This window comes from Canis lupus, chromosome 5 (assembly GCF_003254725.2).
Source record: "Canis lupus dingo isolate Sandy chromosome 5, ASM325472v2, whole genome shotgun sequence".
NCBI lineage: Eukaryota > Metazoa > Chordata > Mammalia > Carnivora > Canidae > Canis > Canis lupus.
The window spans coordinates 40,173,102-40,187,392 of NC_064247.1; the positions used below are offsets into that span (position 1 = coordinate 40,173,102).

General features: G+C 40.6%; 1 protein-coding gene across 8 annotated transcripts in view; it reads right to left on the reverse strand.

Moving 5' to 3' along the window:
- SPECC1 (sperm antigen with calponin homology and coiled-coil domains 1) overlaps positions 1 to 14,291 on the reverse strand; it is a 280,247-nt gene that overhangs the window by 115,377 nt on the left and 150,579 nt on the right. The gene's annotated exons all lie outside the window — the stretch shown is intronic.

Genomic DNA, 14,291 nt, shown 5'->3' on the forward strand with positions numbered 1-14,291 from the left:
TTTGGTATGGATCCAGTCCAAGGTCTTAAGACTGTGCTGTCTAAATTTCTGAACTGTGCTCACAGGTCTTCCTGATTCTAGTCTCTCCCAGCTTGGAGACATAATGGACCAATATCCCTTAAACATTTTGCTCACTGTTCTGTTAGAGAACCTGTAAGTATTCCCGTCTGCTGCATTAAGGTCAAACTTCTTCTCTGGGCTTTCAGGGTCAGGCATAATAGCATCTGAATCAACATATCCAGTCTTCTCATTTTTGGGGTTTTCTCCTTCCAACATGCCAATTTAACCCACTCAATGTCCCCAGTAATACCTATGACTTGTTGGACAGTATTTCCTTTCCACTGGATCCTTCTGATGGGCATTTAAACATGCTTAACTCTCTTCAACAAAAAAAAAAGGGGGGGGGCACCTAACTGTCCCAGTCCATAGAGCATGTGACGCTTGATCTTGGGGTTGTGAGTTTGACCCCCACATCGGGTGTAGATTTATTTATTTATTTAAATTTTATTTATTTATTTATTTATGATAGTCACAGAGAGAGAGAGAGAGAGAGGCAGAGACACAGGCAGAGGGAGAAGCAGGCTCCATGCACCGGGAGCCCGATGTGGGACTCGATCCCGGGTCTCCAGGATCGCACCCTGGGCCAAAGGCAGGCGCCAAACCGCTGCGCCACCTAGGGATCCCTCGGGTGTAGATTTAAAAAGAAATCTGGAGCCTACGTCATCCTCCAGCTAATACCTAATTTATCTCTTGTTTATTGGTTGTCTTCTCTTCTCCCCCTGTCATTCACTTCTCTACCCACTGCCATTACTCAACCAAAACCATGCCTGCTGAGGTCATTGATGACCTCTATGTGGGCAACACAATGGACATCTTTGATCCTCTTAGCAGAGCTGACATAATTCCTTCCTTTCTGAAGCATGCTTTCTCTTCGCTCAGCAACTGTCCTCTCTCACCTTTGCTGGCTCCTCCTTCTCTCTCTGCTTCTCCTTGTCAGAAGCCTCACACTTAGATCTTGGGCCTTTTTTCTTCTAACAAATTATTTTCCTGGTGATTCTACTCCATCTCATGATCTTAAAATACCACCTACATACTTATCATTTTCTAATTAACTCTCCCATTTGGACCTTTCATCTGAGCAACAGATCTGAATATCAGACTACTTACTCGATAAGCATAACTGAATTATAATAAAAGTATCCCAAACTAGATTAAAGGCATAAAGGCAAGGCTAAGAAAGAATGACCAGAATATGCAAAAGGCCTGGAGTGCAGAGAGTCCTGGCAAGGAGGTGGCTAATGAGGAAGAAGGTTCATTTATAGAGGGCTCAAGGAAGGCCTCACTGATAACTTGAGAGTTAAGGTGATATACACCCATTAAACAAAGCCAGGATGCTTGGAAGAAAGAAAAAAGCACAAGAAAAAGCTCTCAAAAATTTTAAATATATATATATATATATTTAAAATTAAAAGATTCAGTAGGAGGGATGGAATGCAAAATCAAGGAACTCTTCCAATATGTAGGAAAAAAAAATGAAAACAAGATGGAAAGAGAAAAGATAAATACTTAGGACCAATCCAGAAGATCAAACAATTGATTTACAGAAGATCCAGAAATGGGGCCCCTGGGTGGCTCAGTTGGTTAAGTGTCTTGTCTGACTCTTGATTTTGGCTTGGGACATGATCTCAGGGTTGTGAGATCAAGCCCTGAGTCCTGTTCCGTGCTCAGCGCAGAGTCTGCTTTAGATTCTCCCTCTGCTCCTCCCCATCACCAGCTTGCATACACACATACGCTCCCTCTAAAAAAAAAAAAAAAAAAAAAAAAGATAATTTTTTTTTAATTTAAAGATTTTATTCATTTATTTGGCAGACAGCACAAACAGGGGGAAGTGGGAAAAGGAGCAGCAGGCTCCCCACTGATTAGGGAGTCCAATGACTCAATCCCGAGACCCTGAGATCATGCTTAAGCTGAAGGCAGACACTCAAATGACTAAGTCACCCAGGCACCCCTAAATAAATAAATAAAATATTAAAACAACAACAACAAAAAAGAAGATCCAGAAATATAGACCAGTGGAAACAGAGTGAAGGAAATTCCCAAAGAACTAATGTGAGAGAATACCCCAAAGCTGAAAAACATGAGTCTCCAGAACCCATGTCAGGCAAAATGAATGAAAAAAGACCCACATGAAGATACAATACACCTTTTATAAATTTTCAGAACACTAAAATGCCTTCAAGTTTGGGGAAGGGGTGTGAGCATGAGACTGGCCATCAACATTCATAATAGCAATACTGAATTCTTGGAGGCAATGAAGCAAACGTCTTCAAAATTCTGAGGAAAAGTGAATTTCAACCTAAAATTCCATACCCAACCTAACTATAAACCAATCAGAGAGGTAGAAAATACATTTTAAAACATATGAAGACTCAGGAAAAAAAATTAAACTGTTAACACCCTTTCTAAGTAAGTTATTTGAGAATGTGCTCCGGGAAAACAAAGGAGTAAACCAAAGAGAAAGAGGATGAATGATCCTGGGAGAGCAGTGGTTCTAACAAAGGAAACCAGTCAAGGGAAATCTCAAGAGGATACCCACGGAGCAAGTCTGAAGAACAAATCCAAACTGGGCCAAGAGAATAAAGTGCCTCTGAGGGACATTTCTTTGAAAGAACATCTGATTGGATGCAGAGTATGAAAAAAATGAGGATATAACAAAAACTGAAAAAACCAAAAGCTTCATAAAAAAGAAGAAGTTGCATAAGAAAGGACACAAAATCACAACACGACTTTGCTCTGCAGGGAAAAACGATATATACATATATAGTCAAAATTACATTGCAACTCTTTCAATTGACTTGTAGGCAAAGTGTGCAAGACTATTTTATAGAACATTGGAATATTATCCTAGCTAGCAAAAAAAGGTTAAAGAAGAGGGGTGTCTGGTGGGCTCAGTTGATAGAGCATGTGACTCTTGCCCCCAGGATCGTGAGTATGAGACCCATGTTGGGTATACAGATTACTTAAAAAAAAATTAAAACGCTTAAAAAAAGGTAAATGTACAAATGAAAGGAACTGGGAGGTAGAAGATGTGGAAAGATCTGGCAGAAACAGTAGTGACAATAATATTCAACCCATCTTAAAATGGAGAGTCAAAGATACTATATACAATTGGCAAAAGAAGAAATAAAGAAGGAAAATGTTACTGAAATAAAAGATATAACCAAGAAATGAACTTTAAAAAGTGATATCTTAAGACTCTAGAAGGAGGGATCCTTGAGTGGCACAGCAGTTTAGTGCCTGCCTTTGGCCCAGAGCATGATCCTGGAGTCCCGGGATCGAGTCCCGCATCAGGCTCCCTGCATGGAGCTTGCTTTTCCCTCTGCCTGTATCTCTGCCTCTCTCTCTGTCTCTCATGAATAAATAAATAAAAATCTCAAAAAAAAAAAAAAAGACTCTAGAAGGAGGTGAAATTATGACTTAAATCCTCATCTATCAGAACAGGAGTCAACAAAATGTCTAAATTTGAAAAACTAAAAAAAAGCTATGTCAGTATGTCAGGAAAAAGCGAAGACAAGTCACAGACTGGGAGAAAATACTTGCAAAATACATATCATAAAAAGGGGTGTTATCCAAAATATACAAAGAACTTAAGAATAAGAAAATGAACGACTTGATTAAAAATGGGCAAAATACCTGAACGGACACCTCACAAAAGAAAATACACAGATGAGAAAGAAGCATATGAAAAGATGTTCCACACCACAGGTCATTAGGGAACTGTAAATTAAAACAACAATGTAAAAACCAGTACACACCGATGAGAATGGCTAAAATCCAAAACGCTGACAACACCTCATGCTGACAAGGCTGTGGAGCAATATGAACTCTCATTCATTGCTGGTGGGAATACAAAATGGTACAGCCACTTGGGAAGACAGTTTGGCAGTTCCTTACAAAACTAAACATACTCTTGCCATGATTCAGCAATCACACGCCTTGGTGTTTACCCAAATGAATTGAAAAATTATGTCTACATACAAACCAGCACAAAGCTGTTTAGAGCAGCTTTATTCATAATTGCCAGAACATGGAAGCCACCAAGATGTCCTTTAGGAGGTGAAAGGATAAACTGAGATACATCCAGGCAATGGAATATTCTTCAGTGCTAAAAAGAATTGTGCTACAAAGCTATGCAGAGACAAGGAGGAAACTTAAAAGCAAATTGCTAAGTGAAAGAAGCCAATATGAAAAGTCTATATACTGTATGATTTCAACTATATGACATTCTGGAAAAGGCAAAATTATGGAGATAATAGAAAGATCAGTAGTTGCCAGGGGTTGGGGGGGAGGAAGAATTAGTAGGGGCAGCACAGATGATTCTTAGGGCAGTGAAGGTATTCTGTAAGATACTATAATGGTGGATACATTTGTCCAAACCCATAGAACATGAACCCTTATGTAGATCATGGACTCTGGGTGACTGTGATGTGTCACTGTAAGTGCATCAATTGTAACAAATGTACCACTGTGGTGAAGGATGTTGATGGTGAGGGAGGCTGTGCACATTTGTGTCGGGGACAGGGGTTATATGACCGTCTGTGTTTTCCCAATTTGCTGTGCCCAAAACTGCTCTAGAAGTCCATAAAAAAAAAAAAAAAGGCACTTTGCGCAAGTATAAGTGGTTAACTTTGATATGTGGGACAACAAACAGGAAGGTGTAGGGCAGTAACAGTTTTGCTTTTTCATGACAAGCGCCCCATCCTATTTCATTTCTTTCTTTTTTTTTTTTTTTCCTATTTCATTTCTAACCTGTGCATATACTACTTTGATAATGAGAATTAGGAAAAAGAAGTGTGAATGTTTGTGAATACAGTGCGGAAGTAGGTAATCAGTAGTCAGTTGGTTTTACAGGCAGCACTGTTCCTTTGGACTTAGAACAAGTGAGATAAAAGAAAAAAGTTTCAGGCAATGCAGCAAGCAGAGGCACTGCCATAAGGAACTAAGTCTGTTATCAAATTTCCAGCCCCACCTCACCTGTGGCAGAGAGTAATTTTTTCCTAGCTAGACTGTCCTTTGGGGAGTTTCAACAGAGTGTTTTCTAGAGATTCATATATCTCATATTAAAGTTAATGGAAACTCTTTTACAAAGCAAACAGAGGAAGAAGAAGCACAAAAAAATTCTACACAGACTAATGAACCAATTACTTGCTAATTCCTTCCCTAAAAGCACCATAGGGTCCACATTTAGAGATGGTTTGGGTAACAGCTTAAAAGTTTTCTGTCTTGTCTTCATTTTGCCCCCCGCCAATGCCAAATTAATTTTGCTCACACTCCACTTACTCAGCATCTTGGGTTAGTTTAAAACACTTGTAAATCTGCAATCTTTTTTTCCTAAAGAGTCACACTGTTCCACGGCCACCATGAACGGAGCTCCATACAGAGAGGGCCTGTGAACAAAAGACCTCTAACACTCAGAAGGGGCTCTGGCCTAGGGAGGGTACAGTGACCACTCTGTGCTGGGGTAAAGGCTAGATAAGGCAGGAGACAAAGCGGCAGTGTTACGAGAAGAGGTAATAGCACGGTCTGGATGGCTTCTTGCAGGTGGTCCACACAGCCGGGAGCTGGCATTGCCAGGAGAAGCCAAAATGCAAAATGGCTCAGGAAGGGCATCTCCCAACATGCCATTTGAAAAGTGCAAAACAGGTGGGGTCATCTCGTTTCCACTGAAACTCAGGTGGCTGGAGGAATGGTTGGTCCCAGAATTCACTCTGTATGCTGATTTGGTCTCCTCACCCACTGTGTGGGCCAAATGAAATCCTCATTACCTAACTCAAGAGACCGGTACCTCTGGCGCAGGAAGTGTACCCCCAGGGTCTCTAGGCAGCAGACACTAGAAGGAGGAGTTAAGGACGGTGGGGCTTTAGTGAATTAGAAGATCTGCCTCTCCATATGCAGCCCTTCTTTCAGTAGAGATGAGAAAAGATCGACTTCCCAATTTGTGAGTCTTTTTTGAGGGGGGTGGAGGTGGAGCCCAGCCCGGGGCTAGAACTCACAACCCCGAGATCAAGACCTGAGCTGAGATCGAGAGTTGGATACTTAACTGATAGAGCCACCCAGCGTGCCCCCACCAATTTGAGTCTTGATGCAACTCAGAACGACCCATTCTAGATCACAATTTAGCTCTGACTCCATAAAATACACACTTGGCTCAGTGATAGCTCCACTCCATGGCAATGGAGTGAGAAACTTCCAAGTTCGACCATTAAAAGACACAAAATTCACCTGAATTTGCAGTTACAGGAATCAGGGAATTAGGTGGACTGGGCATGCTGAAATGGATTTAACTGGATTACCATCACTTTTTGTTCTTTTTTTTTTTCTTAAACCACACATAGGTCAAAATGCTAAACTTAAGGATTGACCACAGTCTTTACACTGGGAGTTCACAATGCAGGAAATGGTAATACCAGTTTACTTGTGTAGTGCTTTGGCTTTCTAACCATTTTCATACGCATTAATTTGAGGCTTACAAAAATCCTTTGGTAAAGTATTGTGGGGTTTTTGTTTTTGTTTTAAGATTTTATTTATTTACTCATTAGAGAAACAGAGAGAGAGAGAGAGAGGCAGAGACACAGGCAGAGGGAGAAGCAGGCTCCCTGCCGGGAGCCCGATGTGGGACTCGATCCTGGAACCCCGGGATCACAACCTGAACCCAAGGCAGATGCTCAACTGCTAAGCCACCCAGGCATCCCCGGCAAAGTATTATTATCTTCATTTCATGGGTAAGGAAACAGAGTCTGAGAGGCTTCACAATTTGCCCAAGGGCCTCACAGTAAGCATGTCTTCTGATACCTAAGGAAGCTCAAAATCATATTCTTTCAGAACTGGAAAAAAACAGAGAAATCATGTAGCCCAATCTTTCATACAAAGTAGTAGTTACAGCATCCCATCTCTTGCTAGTCACCAAACTGTCACGTGCCAGTTACCAAAGGAGATTCCAGTCTCAGCCCCTTTCACTGTTGGAAGCTCAAACAGCTGGACAAGCCTTCTCTATATGTGGCTGCATTTGAGCTTCGTGAACATGGCACATGTTGGTTCCAGTTCTGAAACTATCTGGAACTACAAAGAATAGAACTACTGCTTCTTCCACGTGACGTCTGAATACGTGAAGGCAGCTTTGTTTCTCCTTGGTTTTCTCTTCTGTAAGCAAAGCATTCCTAATCCTTCCCACCAGGCCTCACGGGACCCGGGGTCATTCATCGGGTGGACTGCCCGGAGACGCTCTGATTTAGAAACATCCCTCTGAAATGTTACCCAGAATCTCAAGAATGCTGCAGATGTGGTGACTACGAGCAAGGAATCTTCTAGTCACAAGAGAGCACCCAACTGAAGCTTGCAACAATCAAATGAGAAGTTCTTGGCTCACGTTAACTGGAACTCTGGGGGCAAGTCTGACTGCAGGTCCTTGCACAAGTGAAATATGTTCTCAGGCTCCATGGGCTCCCTCCCCTGCTCCTGTGTTGCTCAATAGGTTGCTTTCGTCAGTGAGCTGCCTTGCCTCATAGCAGCAGGATGCCTGGTCGGTTCCAGGCCTCACATCTGCACACCATCACATCCAGGGAAGAGGGGGCTAAGGCTCCCCCAGAGGCTCCAACAAATGTCTCCTCGCATCTCTTTCTGCCTGGGCCCCTACCCGTCTTGCCTCATGAAGCTCAAGGTGATACACTGAATCACTGAAAGCAGGGAAAGTGGTGAATTCCCTGAGGAGAATTTCTGACAGGAATTCCGGTAGCAGAGGCTGGGAACAAACCTCAAACGAATCGTGCCCCTGCCATGGTCTGACTAAAGCGGAGGGAGTTCCCTGGCGGTCACAGTACACTGGGGTCATAATGCAACATATAGAAAGTGGTAGAGAACACCAGTTTAAGACCAGTAAAAATGGCTTCAGATCCCAGCAGGGGATAGGAGGTGACAACTGAAAATTGTGTATACTGTTTAGCAAGCTACCATCGTTTCAAGGACAAAGTTTCCTCACAACTTCATAGCTAGAAAGAACCATTTCATCTTGCAGGTCAGGAATCTGGGAAAGGCTTGGCCAGGCGGTTCTCACTTAGATGGTAGCTGGCTGGGCCAGACGTGCCAGCCAGCTCGCACAGAGGGCGGACAGGTGTTGTTACCTGGGAGCTGAGCGAGACGGCTGGTTGGAGCACTGTGGGGTGGCCTCTCCAGCAGGGTGGTCTCAGGGTGGCTGGACTTGTTATAGAATGGCTTGGGGCTCTGGGTGTGAGCATTTCTGCACAGCAGGGTGGGTCGCTACATGGCCTCTTATAAGCCAGCCTCTGCAGTCACATAGGGTCACTTCTGTCATATACTGCACCAGCTGAAAGCAGTCCTAGGCCTGCCCAGATTCAAGGTTCACTTTCCTGACAGAGTAAGTGGCAAAGCCACACTGTGGAAGAGCATATGGGGTGGGAGGGAGAGGCAGAGCCATCTGGGGAAAATACACTTTGTCATGCCTCACTGGGCTGATGACACAGTTCTATCACATAAAGCCTCTGTTTCCTCTGTGTGCCTGTTTCTTAAACTGGTGTTCTCATCACTGAAATGTCTAGACGTCGGGGGGCCGGGGGATGCTTGGGCAGCTCAGTTGGTTAAGCGTCTGCCTTCCACTCAGATCATGATCCTGGGGTCCTCTCCTGTGCTCTCTCCCTCTCTCCCTGTCTTGCAAATAAAAAATGAAATCTTAAAAAAACAAATGTCTAGACATGGAGGCCAATGCTTTGTTGTTGTTGTTGTTGTTTTAAAGATTTTATTTATTTATTCATGAGAGACACACAGAGAGAGGCAGAGACATAGGCAGAGGGAGAAGCAGGCTCCCTGCGGGGAGCCCGATGTGGGATGCAAGGACCACGCCCTGAGCGGAAGGCAGATGCTCAACCACTGAGCCACCCAGGCATCCCGGACACAATGTTAATATCACTGACAATTTGCCACTTCCAAATATACACTGAAGACAGTGGTTAAGTCCACTCTCTGGTAAATACAAGACTTTCCATATTTGGCACTTTTCTGGGCAAGCTAGTCCCATTTCTTCAGTACAGTGAAAAAAGAAGGCATGATTAGCTGGGGTCCCGAGGTGGCTCAGTCAGTTAAGTGTCCAACTCTTTTTTTTTTTTTTTTTATGATAGTCACAGAGAGAGAGAGAGAGAGAGAGAGAGAGAGAGAGGCAGAGACACAGGCAAAGGGAGAAGCAGGCTCCATGCACCGGGAGTCCAATGTGGGACTCGATCCCGGGTCTCCAGGATCACGCCCTGGGCCAAAGGCAGGCGCCAAACTGCTGCGCCACCCAGGGATCCCAGTGTCCAACTCTTGATTGATTTCAGCTTAGGTCATGATCTCAGGATGGTGAGATCAAGCCCCGCACTGAGTGTGGAGCCTGCTTAAAATTCTCTTTCTCCCTCTGCCCCTCTCTCTACCTGTCTCTAAAAAAGAATAATACACACACATATATGTTGTTTCTTCAACATGTTCAAAATTAAGCTCTAAGAGCAATGAGATTATGTTTGGCGTTTTACCACAAAAAGAACAAAGTGAATCTTCCCTTACCCTTGGCTTAATCATTAACATTTTTAATTTAAAGAAAGAAAAACAGGGGTGCCTGGGTGGCTCAGCAGTTGAGCTTCTACCTTTGGCACAGCTTGTGATCCCGGGGTCCTGGGATCGAGTCCCACATTAGGTTCCCCTCAGGGAGCTGCTTCTCCCTCTGCCTATGTCTCTGCCTCGCTCTCTGTATCTTTCGTGAATAAATCAATGAAAATTTTTAAAAATTAATAAATAAAGAAAAACAGCCCTCTCCTATGTACAACTTATTCTGCCCTGGATACTTCACATATATTTGATCATTTAAACCCTTTGTAGCAGGTACCACTTTTATATGTATTTTACGTCGCAGGAAACAGAGGCATAGGTGAGTGTAGATATCTTACCTGAGGTTACAAAACCTGATCTGAGATATGAACCCAAGAAACATGGTCTTTAAAGTTTATACTCTTAGTCACCAAACTCTCCTCTCTGCAAGTAGAAATAATAATGCTCTTTCTAAAACTGAAATAATAAAAATCCCCTACTTTCCTGAGATAGCAATATGAAATATGAGATACGGAAAGAATGTGTTCTGTGTTGACATAGAGGGGCTTATTTTATTAGCCTTTTGTTTGGGATCTTAACATATGCATATATGACATAAAGTTATAAATATTCCTTTGTGAATTCTACTTTATCACCAGAATACACGGCATTTACAGCCTTCTAAGACAGTGGAAACAGAGCTAACTTCTTCTCTTTTTTTTTTTCTTTTTTTTCTTTTTTTTTTTTTTTCTTTAATAATATAATACTTCATAGGAATGATGGACTACAATATATTCAATCAGTTCCCGCTGGGAGCATTCAGATTCTTCCCAGATTTGGGCCACTGCAAAAAAAGTATTGCAATTAACAAACTTTGTCTATATTCACTACATACTTAAGTACTGGTGCTTTTATGTCTAGAGGAAAGAATCCCCCAGAACGGGATTGCTTTGTCAAAAGGAACATGTACTTTCAATCTCAACAGCTACTACTGGATTGCTTTCCAAAAAGATTACAACCATTCATGCTGCCACCAACAACACACAAAAATAATTGTGTCTTTATACCCTGATCAGCACTGGAAGTTATTACTCTTTTTGATGGGTGAAAAATGATTTTGTTTGACTTCCATTTCTCTGATTATACCTGACGTTCAATATCTTTGTTTCTTCTTCCTTTTTTTTTTTTTTTTTGCATTGAATTGCTGATCATAATATTGTCAACTGACCTGTAATACCACCTATTTTAGTAGTTTATCCTTATCTGCTTACTGGTGTATCTCATAGAGTCAGAATATTTTGCAATATTTTCCCCGGTATTTCTTCTCTTTTGCTTTCTCAGTAACATGACATTTTTGGGGGACAGATGGTTTCAGAATAAGGACACTCTCCAGCCATTTTGCAGTTGGGTGTGGCTGGGTAACTAAGTTCTGGCTCACTGAATGCAGTATCTTCTGGAAGCTCTCCTTATCAGGCAGTGCTTGCCCTTTTCCTCCATTCTGCTGCCTGAAATGCATATGCCACACACCTGGGACCCTGATGTCAGGATCTCACCCAGTGGAGCCAGATGTTGGCAAGAACCAAGGCCCAACACCATTGAGCTCCAGACCAGCCTGGACCATCTACCCAGACTTTTACCTGAGTAATGAACTCAGGTCTTGTTTAACAAAATACAAACTTCTTGACCAACTTGTAAGCTTTAATTGCTACAAATAGTCAAATCCCTACTTTAATTTATATGTTACTTACATATATTTAATATATAATATGTACTCCATATTACACATAAAATATCCACTTTAATAAATTGCATATTATATATCAATATAATTACATATAATGCCCTATTGCATTATGTGATGTATATTAATATAGTAAACTTATATGTACATATTTAAAATCACATTATATGGGCACCTGGGTGGTTCAGTCAGTTAAGGATCCAACTCTTGATTTCAGCTCAGGTCATGATCTCAGGGTCGTGAGATCGAGCCCTGAGTCTGTCCGTGCTCAGTGCACAGAGTCTGCTTGAGATTCTCTCTCTGCTCCTCCTTCCCTCCCCGTGGGCTCACATGTGTGCACTCTATCCAAAAAAATAAATAAAATCTCTTTTTTCAATTAAATATTTTATTTATGGGGCGTCTGGATAGCTCAGTTGGTTAAGCATCTGCCTTTGCCTCAGGTCATGATCTCAGGGTCCTGGGATCAAGTCCCTGCTGAGTAGGGAGTCTGATTTTTTCTCTCCCTCTTCTTCTCCCCCTGCTTGTACTCTCTCTCTTTCTCTCTCTCAAATAAATAAAATCTTTTTAAAAATAAAATCACATTATATAAAATATATTTATTTAGAAATATTGATTCCATACTCAATATCTCAAGAAACTTTTTATCCAAATTCATCACATGCATCTTCTACATCACTGTCTTCATCATTACAAAGGCTACTTTTAAGCCATCTATTCCAGGTCACCAGAGAGCTATCTAAGTAAGCTGTTTGAGATTTGGCACTTTTTGAATACACTGACTACATTATGCTGCCACCAAAAATTTTCCTATCAAGTCTCAAATACGTATTTACATATTATGTCAATTTTTTTAAAAGATTTTATTTATTTATTCATGAGAGACACAGAGGGAGAGAGAGGCAGAAACACAGGCAGAGGGAGAAGCAGGCTCCATGCAGGGAGCCTGACATGGGACTCAATCCTGGGTCTCCAGGGATCACGCCCTGGACTGAAGGCGGTGCTAACCGCTGTGCCACCCAGGCTGCCCTATGTCAATTTCTTTTAAAAAATTCTTCCTGTGAGTATGTATTTGTGACCTGCAACATAACTGCTATTGTACTGTCATATAATCTGTCAAAACCTTGATTTAACAACATGCAACACTTATAACTATGAAATTATACTCCACAGAATAAATGCCAAATTTGTTTTAAATTTGCCTCTCTTTTTCTAAACCAACTCTGTCAGGTGGCCTCTATAAAACTCTAAAATTAAAACTGAGGTTATTTTAGTCTGATTCCCCTGAATCTTACTTTGTTATTCAGAATCAAGTAATTAAGAACATGTCACCTGGTTAAAAATGACACTGAGTCCTGAAATGTGAGGAGCTTCCTTTTTTTCCCCTAAGAAATAATTCTGGGGAGAAATTAGTCTCATACCCAGGCATATTAATTTGAGATGGATTAATCATTTTATATATTAAGTCTTCCCACTCTGGAATGCAGTATTTCTCCATTATGTCAAGTGTTAAGACTACAATGAGATTTAATACCTTTCACCTTATGTCCTTTAATATTCTAGGTAAAATTACTTTTAGATATTTTATGCCACCTGTGAACTGGATTTTTTTCAGTTTCTATTGTTAACTAGTTATTGCTAGTATAGAAAAAAGCTTTTATTTTTTCTATATTTATCTTATACACAGTCACTTACAAATTCCCTTATTCTTGGGCCCAATATTTCTTTGCAATATTTAAGCCAAAGATTTTTTGCCTATTGCATTAATACCAAAACAATGTAAAATAATAATGATAATACTTCAAGTTTTATACTTTTTCCTGGAATAATTTTGTGAATTTATATTTTGATGGAAATTCATCCATTTCCTCCAGTTTTTTAATGTACACAGAAGTCTTCATTTCTTTCATACCTAGAATAATAGATCCTTATTCTTTTTTAATATTTTTTTTTCTTTAAGCAGAGATCATTTACATTATTTGTCTTTTCAAAGAACTAGTGTTCATCTTCCTTATGGTTTTACGTCTTCCACTTCACTCCTTTCAGCTTTTATCATTATTAATTTATTTCTCTTTCTTTTCTTTTGTTTTTCTCCTAGTTTCATAGGTTGGCTATTTCACTCACACATTTTCAGTCTTTTTTCGCTTATGGTAATAAAAGCATCTGTGATCATACACTTTCCTCTGAGTACAGCTTCAGTTCCATTCCATACGTTTTGTTGCATAAAACCCTCCTCCCTTTGTGTATTCCTAGATGATGTATAATTTCTGTTTTGACTTTCTCTTGGTATAGAGATTATTTAAACATGGTGTCTCTGAATTCCAAAGTAGTTTTTAAAAAATAATCATCTTTTTTATCATTAATTTCAATGGATTAAGTTGACAGATTATTGCATTTAAAATCAGAATTTTTATACTTTGCTTTGTTTTCTGTGACAGAATAAGTGATCAAATTCTGTAAATAATTCCTAGATCTAAAGAATGTATATTCCCTGTTCCATAAGTGTGTTGAATCTTTTATTTATAACCTCTATATTTTTACTTCTTTTATTTGTTTGTTTCGGAGGTTGAAAACTGGCAGCCTGCAAGCTACAGATATGTTTTATTTGGCTGGCAAAGTGCTTTAAAATGTATGATTCTCAATGCCTTTAGGCAAGGCATGCATTCTCTAGTTCACTGTGCAATTCCCATCATCTCTGCTGTCTTACACCCAATAATTCACATATTCATGCTGCCCACATGGTCCCTGTGGGCATCCAACTTAGCAATCTAGTTTCCCTGGCCTGTCAAATCAGAAAAGCCACATAATTAACATCTTTTAGTACAGTAGGGTTTTTAAAAAATTAAATGCTTCTTTTATTTCCAGTTTTTGTTCTATGCATTTTGCTGCTTAAATATTAAAGATGGTTACATAGTTTGGGTTTTTA